This window comes from Rhincodon typus, chromosome 13, assembly GCF_021869965.1.
Source record: "Rhincodon typus isolate 14 chromosome 13, sRhiTyp1.1, whole genome shotgun sequence".
Taxonomy (NCBI): Eukaryota; Metazoa; Chordata; class Chondrichthyes; order Orectolobiformes; family Rhincodontidae; genus Rhincodon; species Rhincodon typus.
In genome coordinates, this window is record NC_063344.1 from 37134064 (window position 1) to 37143698 (window position 9635).

Here is a 9635-nt window from a genome sequence, read left to right on the forward strand (position 1 = left end):
GCTGTTTGGCCTGCTGTGTTCATCCAGCTCTACACCTTGTTATTTCATACTGCAACAGTTCAGAAGCAGAGATGCCATTCAAAAAACTGAACTGGATTGTGTGCTGGAATAGTGTGATGAGTTAAAAGCAAGGCTGTTCTGAATAAAAGACATATATAAGTTTTATCCATTCAAGAATACACAAGGAAGTAGAAATCAACTGCTACCTCTGATGCTAGGCATAGGGACACTAGCTGGAATCCCGGTGTGTTAATGCGCTAGCAGGTGTTTCAAGGTCAACTACGGTAAATTGTGCTAGGAAGGGGCACAACTAAGATCTTCCACTAAACATCCATGCATATGCAGATAAAAAGAAATAAAGTCTGTCTCAAATTGTTAAGCAACATCTAATCAGCAAAGCCACCATTGAAGGAAACTGAACAAAATCTTTTCAGCCAACTGCAAGAAATAAGAATCTCCAAAACAGCTACTTAACTACCAAAGTAAGCACTACAGAAATCACCCACCTTAATGACCGCAATGTTTCAAAATCAATTCATCATAGACAAGTCACAGACTGATTCATTTTATTTTAATTTTACTTTTCAACTGAACTCTCATTTCTTATCTGCATGTTGCATCATGTTTTATTATTCTTACTTGCATCTTAGTAGGAAATAAATTTGTTCTTCCAATAACTCATGAGGCCTTAATTACTTCGGCTCCTTTTAAAACATAAAAATATTTGGAGCATAAACAAAGTTGCTGGAAAAGCTCAGCAGGTCTGGCAGCATTTGTGAAGGAAAAAAACAGAGTTAACGTTTTCGGTCTGGTGGCCCTTCCTCAGAACCGGACCCAAAACGTTAATTCTGTTTTTACCTTCACAGATGCTGCCAGACCTGCTGAACTTTTCCAGCAACTTTGTTTTTGCTCCTGATTTACAGCATCCGCAGTTCTTTCGGTTTATATAAAAATATTTGGGCTGGGCAAAGATATCTATGAAGGAAAGACTCGTTTTCAAACTAACATCTTCATGACCAATTGAGAGAGGGATTGAGTAAAGAAGAGAAGCTATTTCACCATTCCTCAGCTAGGAACACAACCGTTTGGGGTATCCCATTCAGAATCATAACACACTGGAGACTATTAACCAGAGACCAGCTATAACGAACTCCTGTTCAAGGGCAGTGGCAAAGTCACTGAAGTAGAATTTCAGAAACCCACACTGATGTTCTAGGGGCATGTGTTCAAATTTCACAATGACAGATAATGAAATTTGAATTGTAGCTAAAAATCCACCTGGTTTATTTTCTTTTTGTGAAAGGGATCTGTCATTCCTACCTGTGTGCCCTATACGTGGCTCCAGACCACCTGCAATGTGACTGACTCTTAACTGTCTGATGAGCAATAAATGGTAGGCCAGCCAGCAACTCCCATATCCCAGAAACAAATAAAAAAGCTCCTGCTGCAGCCTACAGGAAAAAATGTGTTGAACTTTTCTTGCTCAGAGTGACAAATACCTCAACTCACCAGGCTTAATTTAATCTTACAATTACTTGTTGGATAGTCCTGGACAATTATCTGTTGGACATCATTAGGAGTTAGTTACCATTCTCTGTATCTTGGAGCAGCAGGCTATTCAACAGTGGTGCAGACAAAAATATGGCTTATCTTCTGCTACAGATATCTGCAACAAATGCTTCAGGAAGAAAACAATGACTGGAACTCCATAAATCTTGACAGATAAACTTTTACCTGAATAATGAGTGTGGCTAGCAGAGGAAGACAGTTCATGACATATGGGGTATGGAATTAGGATATAAAGATAGACTGTTCATAAAACCACGCCTTAAAGGATTTGAAAATATTGAAATCAGGAAGTTTTGTTGGAGAAAATGATCTTCTAAATGAAAAGTCATGATTTTTTTTAATGTAAATAAACTTGTTTTCAAAGGATTTAGGAAAACATTATGAAAACTCATCTGCGACATTCAAATTTGATATAGGCCTTTTGAGGTGCATGAAGGATTATGATTTTCAAGGATGGGGAAGTTGAAAGCTTATCGTTGTCTACAGTTAAAGTCAATCATTGGCTCTTTACATGAATAGAATCTGTTCCATGTATTCTGACATCAAGTATCATGTGCTTATTTAAAATGCATTGTTATGATCCATGGAAGAGAAAAGGTTGACTAACAATTGGTCTTTAGCAATATCAAATGCATGTTATCAGTTTGCCTATGATGACAGATACTAAAATTATCCATTCAGACCCATAGGATTTTACATACTGTATAATAATACAATGTATTATGCAAAACCTATTCAAATAGATGCTAATTATATTTTATCTTTTTAACAGCACAGTAACTTATTAATTAGTGAATAAGAAGACTTAAGTCCTTTAAAAATTGTATTCAGATAATAATTCATAATTTAATAATTCAGATGTTTCCCAATCCCTTTATTCCATTGAAAACTAGGTCATGTCACCTCGTACTGAATTCAGTGGACATCTTTCTGATACTTCACTGTTTGAGTCCTTTCAGTTTAGTTAGTATCCTGACAATATTCTAAGATGACTCTAACATAAATAGTTAATGATATACAAGCATGTTGAAGCTACTAATCCTTAGCCTTTCAGGATTCCAGTCCTATTTATACTAAACAGAGTCAGCACAACTCTTGAAATGGTTTCACCTCCGATATCGTATTTGGCTTTTCTTGGCATTTTTCTTTTTATAACCTGTTGCTCCACAGTGCAACTATCTGTAAGCATCGGGTCAGTTTTCACATGTATCCTGATGCTACCCAGCTATACCTCTGTTCTGCCAGTCTTAATTCCACATCTGCTTGATATGAAGTAGCAACTAAGTCAGAGCTGGCCACAGTTAAATACTGGCAAAATGAAAAACTATCCTGTTCAATCACAACCAAAAACTCCATGTCATGGCCCCAGTTTCTTTGTCATTCTTGAACTACAGAAATGTAGAAAATAGGAGCAGGAATAGGCCATTTGGCACTTTGAGCCTGCTCTGCCATTCAGGGTGATCATGGCGTATCATCTAATTCAGTACCCATTTCTACTTTCTCCCTATCCCCTTCAATCCCATTAGCCCTAAGAACTATATCTAACTTCTTCTTGAAATTAATCAATGTTTGGCCTCAACTGCTTTCTGTGGCAGAGAATCCCACAGGCTCACCACTCTCTGGGTAAAAACATTTTTCCTCATCTCAACACTAAATTGTCTAACCATATCTTTAAACTGTAACTCCTGGTTCTGGGCTCCCAGGTCATTGGAAACATCATTACAGCTTTTACCCTGTCTAGTCCTATTAGAATTTTGTAAGTTTCTATGAAGTTTTGAGTGCCACCTCTAACTGAAGTGAAGGATATACAACTTTGACAAGTGCTTTATCACAAATTATACAAACAATCCATCACCTATACTGCTTACTCCCACTTCCAAGTCACCACCTGTGACTATACCTGTGTCACCTTCAATGCCATTAAAAGTCTCAACTCCAATTCTTTCACTATATATTTAACATTTCCAGCACAGACAAAGCAGACAGGGAGCGGCTACTGAAAACAGGAGGACTGGCAGTCTGAGGTGTATTTGTTTTAATGTGAAGAATGTGACAGGTAACTTAGAGTTTGGATTAATACATTTAATTATGATGTTATAGTTAATATAGAGACTTGTTTGAGAAAGGGACGAGGCTGGCTTCTTAACATTCTGGGATTAAGATGTTTCAGACGAGATAGAGAGGGATGTAAATCAGGAGGGGAAGTTGCATTACTGATAAGGGAGAATATCACACTATACTGAGGGAGGACACCTTGCAGGGCTCATCCAGCCAGGCCATATGGCTAGAGCTCAGGAATAGAAAGGGTGCAATCACTTTGATGGGATTGTATCACAGGCCTCCCAAGAGCCAGCAGGTAATAGCGGAACAGATACGCAAAGACAACAGGATTGTCATTGTGGATGATTTTAACTTCCCCTATATTGACTGGGACTCGCTTAGTGCTGAGGGCTTGAACGGGGGCACTTTGTTAGGTGTCTCCAGGACAGTTTTTTGAAACAATACGTAAATAGTCCAAGCAGGAAAGGTGCTATACTAAACCTGGTATTGGGGAATGAACCCAGTCAGGTCATCGAAGTTTCAGTGAGAGAGTATTTCAAGAACAGAGACCATGGTTCTGTCAGTTTTAAACTACATATGGATAAGGACAATAGTAAGGAGAAAGTATTACATTGAGGAAAGGCTAACGACCACAATATTAGGAAGGAATGAGGGAATGTAGATTGGGGACAGCTATTTGAGGGTAAATCTGGCATGTGGGAATCTTTTAAAGGTCAGTTGATTAGAGTTCAGGATCAGCATGTTTCTGTGAAAATGAAAGATAAGGATGGCAAGTTTTGGGAACACTGGGGTACAAAAGAAGTTGAGAGCTTAGTCAAAAAGAAAAAAGGTACATACGTAACGGTTAGGAAACTGAAGACAGACAGACCCCTCGAAGAATACAAAGATAGCAGAACAGAACTCAAACAAGGAATTAGGAGTGCTAAAAGCAGCCAAGAAATGTCTTTGGCAAACAGGAGTAAGGAAAATCCCATGGTGTTGCATACATGTACAGTATAAGGAGAAAAGGGTACCTAGGGAAAGGTCAGGCCCACTCAAGGACAATGGAGGGAATCTATGTGTCGAGCCGGAAGAAGTTGGTGAAGTCATCACCGAATACTTTTCATCGGTATTCACAAACGAGAAGGACATGGATGATGAGACTCAGGAGGGGTATGTTGATATTCTAGGGCATATCAATATAAAAAAGGAGCAGGTGTTGGGTGTTTTGAAAAGCATTAAGGTAGACAAGTCCCCAAGGATCTGATGGGATCTATCCCAGAAGGCTGAGGGAAGCAGCTGACAAAATTGCTGGGGACTTGTACAAAATCTTTTTATGCTCTTTAGTCACAGGAGAGGTACCAGAGGACTGGAGAATGGCCAACAATGTTCCTTTGTTTAAGAAGGGCACAGGGATAATCCGGGAAATTGCAAGACAGTAACCCTTAGGTCGCTGGTAGGGAAATTATTGGAAAAGATTCTTGCAGTTTGGATTTACTCACGTTTGGAAAAATATGGACTCATTAGCCATAGGCAGCTTGGCTTAGTGTGGGGAAGGTCATGCCTCACAAACTTGATTGAGTTTTTTGAGGAAGGGACAAAGATGATAGATGATGGTTGGGGCGATAGATATTGTCCATATGGACTTTAGCAAGGCCTTTGACAAGGTCCCTTATGGCAGGGTGATGCAGAAGGTCAAGTCACATAGGATCCATGGTGGGCTGGTAACATGGATACAGAACTGTCTCAGTTATAGAAGACAGATAGTAGTGATGGAAGGGTCAAAAACAAAGTTGCTGGAAAAGCTCAGCAGGTCTGGCAGCATCTGTAGACGAGAAAACAGAGTTAACGTTTCGGGTCCGGTGACCCTTCCTCAGAACTGAGTTTCTCGTCCACAGATGCTGCCAGACCTGCTGAGCTTTTCCAGCAACTTTGTTTTTGTTCCTGATTTACAGCATCCGCAGTTCTTTTGGTTTTTATTTAGTGATGGAAGGGTTTTTTTTAACTGGAGATCTGTGACCAGCGTGTTCCATAGGGATAAGTGCTGGGACCCCTGTGGCTTGTAATAGGTATAAAAGTTTTGGAGGAGAATATGGGTTGCCTGATTAGTAAGTTTGCAGACAACACAAAGATTGGGAAAGTTGAGGATAGTGAGAAGGATTGCCAGAGGATACAGTAGGATATAGATAGGCTGGAGACTTGGACGGAGAAATAGCAGATGGAATTTAATCTGGGCAAATGTGAGGTAATGCATTCTGGAAGATCAAATGCAAGAGGGATTATACAGTAAATGGCAGAACCCTTAATAGCATCAACATACAGAGGGATCTAGGCATACAGGTCCACAATTCCCTGACAATGGCAACACAAGTGGATAAGCCAGTCAAGACATCATAAAGCACGCTTGCCTTCATCATTTGGGGCACAGGATAGAAAAATTTGCAAGTCAAGTTGCAGCTGTGTAGAAATTTAGACAGGCCATGTTGAAATATTGTGTACAGTTCTAGTCGCCACACTACTAGAAGGATGTGGATGCTTTGGAGAGAGTACAGGAATGGTTTACCAGAATTTTGCCTGGTTTATAGGGTAATAGCTAAATGGAGAGATTGGATAAATTTGGTTTGTTTTCAATTGAATGCTGAAGGATAAGGAGTGACCTGTTAGAAGTTTACAAAATTATGAGAGGCATGGATAGAATGGATCATAAAAATCTTTTTCCCAGAGTAGAAATGGCAGTTATCAGGGGACATGGGTTTAAGGTAAAATGGGGTAAGTTTAAAAGAGATTTGAGAGGCAGTTTTTTCTACAGAGGGTGATAAGTGTCTTAAATGTGCTGCCAGAGGAGGTGATGGAGGCGGATACAATAGCAGTGTTTAAGGGGCATATTGGCAGATACAAGAATAGGCAAGGAATAAAGAAATACAGATTGTGTAGAGATAAAAGGTTTTTAGTTTAGAAAGGCATCATGTGTCAGTAGAATCTTGATGGGCCAAAGGGCCTGTTCCTGTGTAATACTGTTCTTTGTTATATCACCATTGTCATTGGCCTAATAAGCTCAAGTCCACATGAACTAAAGTTTATATGATGCTTATTAAACAATGGCTCCAATTTGCACAATGACTCCGAGCATCTCCTTTGTGGTGAAAATGCCAGAAGACATTAAGAAGCCCATGTCTCATCTTCAAACCTGGCATTTCTCATTGCCACAGTGATGGAGATGGCTGTGGTGTTCACTACTCACATATATAGCTCCTGAAGCAGTTAGCTATTTAAATAACTCGCAGGATCCACTGAAATCGGATTTTAGAGTCCCTGATGTCTAGAAGCTGGAGTATGGAGAATAGTTGAGTTAAGAGCAGGTCTGTCCTCAGTGCATTTGTTTTACATAGCTAGAGGACTTAGTTGGAGAGCTGAGGAACCCCTGTGGATTTGGACCCATAACACGTTTGGGATGGAGGTCATGGATCTTTTGAGGACGCTGTCAGGTATACTTTGGGAGTAAGAATCTGAGGTCATTTTGGAGATGTCAAGTGTTCTTTGTCACTGTTAACAATGGAGATGATTGACTTTAAAAGATAGATAAACCCTTTAGAACTGTTCAACCTGTCAGGACCTGTCAAGAGGTGTTTAAAAGTTTCAACAGTTGCCAACTTGTCAGAAAATATCAATGAATGTCAAAATGTGTTTTTAATAATGAATGTGCTTTTTTTTATAGAGTGTTCTTCAATATAAAACTTTAAGTAACAAAACTATAATTGTTCTCCTGTATTCATAGGTACTCAATGTGGATGCTCAAAGATTTGGCATTGTAGGTGAGAGAGAAAGGGTTTAGGGTTGAAGAAGGCAGTAAGTTGGCATCAGCATCGGCATGTGAAGAGTCATGTGGGGTGGGTAGAGTCATTAAATTGTATGGAGTGGTACGGGGTGAAGGGGCTTGAGGGGATGTGAGAAATGATGGCTGGAGGAAAGTTTTGTATAGCTCTCCTTTTGGGGAGGTAAGGTACCCCTTTGTATCTGTTCCCAGGAGGTAACGCATCCTATGGAATTGTGAAAAGGCATGCTTCTAGGCAATCAACTCATTGGAACTGTTAATATTTTCAAGGGACTGTCTAAAGAAAAATGCATGGAGTTGAAGGAAACAGTGCTAGGTATTTCAAAGTGCCTGTTCACGATAAACCATCATTCGATTCGCATCACATGGTTGATTTCCCAAATTATCATTTTTGTCTTGGGGTGCTTATAAAGGGAGCATGTTCAAGGACAGCTTCAACTGCTTATTGAATGAAAATGTTTATTGAAATAGGGGATTATGCACTCGAGGTTTAAGCACTTAAAAATTTAAATATAAATCACACCTCTACAGTGTCACTCTTGCACTATCTTGTATTCAGCAATGGCAAAATACTCACCAGTGCTGGGACTGGCCATCTGTCATGCTGTGGGCACCGTGTTTAAACACCAGCTGTGCATGACATCAAATGCTGCCAGCTTGGTCTAAAGCAGTGAATCAGGCCAGAGTGGTGATCACAGTATGGAGGGATGCATAGCAATGATGCAAAGAAAGGTTCTTTATTCTACTGCCTTCCAAAAGTGTAAGTGCCACACTCATTTCTCTGCTACCTTTCCCACACTCTAGTGCTAACAGCGCAACCACCTCCCACCAAAGCTCATGGTCTCACTCTCAATATCAGGTGCAGATTTTCCTTCAATGGCTTTCATACACTCAACTCCCCTCAAACTACTAATCCTTCTTGCCCTCTGTGCTACCTACTCATTCATTTAGGACACCTCACCATCATTCCTGACTCACCAAGGACCAAGTATCTGACTGACCATGAACACTCGTGATGGTTCATTGTCGAAAACATGGTCAGCTGCCTTCTATCTGAATGCACTAAAAGGCAAGGTAAGGTAAGGCAAGGCAGAGATGTTGTGTGCAGCTAGATAGTTACAAAATTAGTCAACTCCAAGAAAGCAAGCTAAGAGCCCTAAGAGACTCTCTGTTCCAATTCATGACATGGATGCCAATCCTCCCACACAAAGCATCCTGACAACAACATTGCAGTGAAAGATGTTGGTCATCTCCAAAGTGCAATAGTGAAGTGCTGTACTTTATTATAAATGAGCACGAGACATACCATGATGATGTGGTAAGACCAGTGTCTTGCCAATGCCAACCTCTATGGATGGCAGGTGTAGGTGGTCACTGCCCATGGAGTGTGCCCTGAGGTGTTTAAGATTGATGGCCAAGATGGAGGTCTGGAGAAGACGCTGGTGAGCTCCAGTCACCAGCTAACCACTTAGGCTTTCATGTCGTGAACTGTCCGTAACTAGATTCTCTCCTGGGAAAATAGTGAGCTGCACACAAATGAGGTGAGATTGGGTAATAATGAGATGTTATAACATGTAAACAGGCCCCTCTCCTCTCACCAGCAAGATTCTCTTTTATAACTTTGAGTAGAAAATTGGACATTATTTTTCTCAATGTCAAGAATCCCATTTTTCCATTCTTATCATATTTTCCAAGCTGACTTGTCATTGTCCATGTCATTCAAGGCCTGGAAAAATCTACCTAATGTCTAACTGTGCAATGTGAGGAGGTGTCATGTGCTTACAGCCCTTATGTGAAATAACTTCTGTTATTGATCTTTTAAAGATTATTCGATTGTCACTTTATAGGGTTGTAACCTAAGCTTTTTAGCATATGAAAGAATTATGGATGGATGTTTTGAAGCAATTTAGCACATGCCATTGTTAACCATATTGGTCATTGGTTCTGTAAAAAGTGTACAAAGGTGAATGTATGTAGAAATGCCATGAGTTTCCATGATGGATATGAGGAACCATGGGGATAGGAGGAGTTATATTACCGCCGCGAATTGGCATAGATGGGGGATGCTTAAGATATTTTGATCTTATCTTCCGAAATGTTCCCCTACCAAGAATATAGTCCACAACATTTGTTTTTATGAAGAGCCATGAACCACGAATCATGAAGGAGCTTGCCTCATTTCTCAAAAAATTTC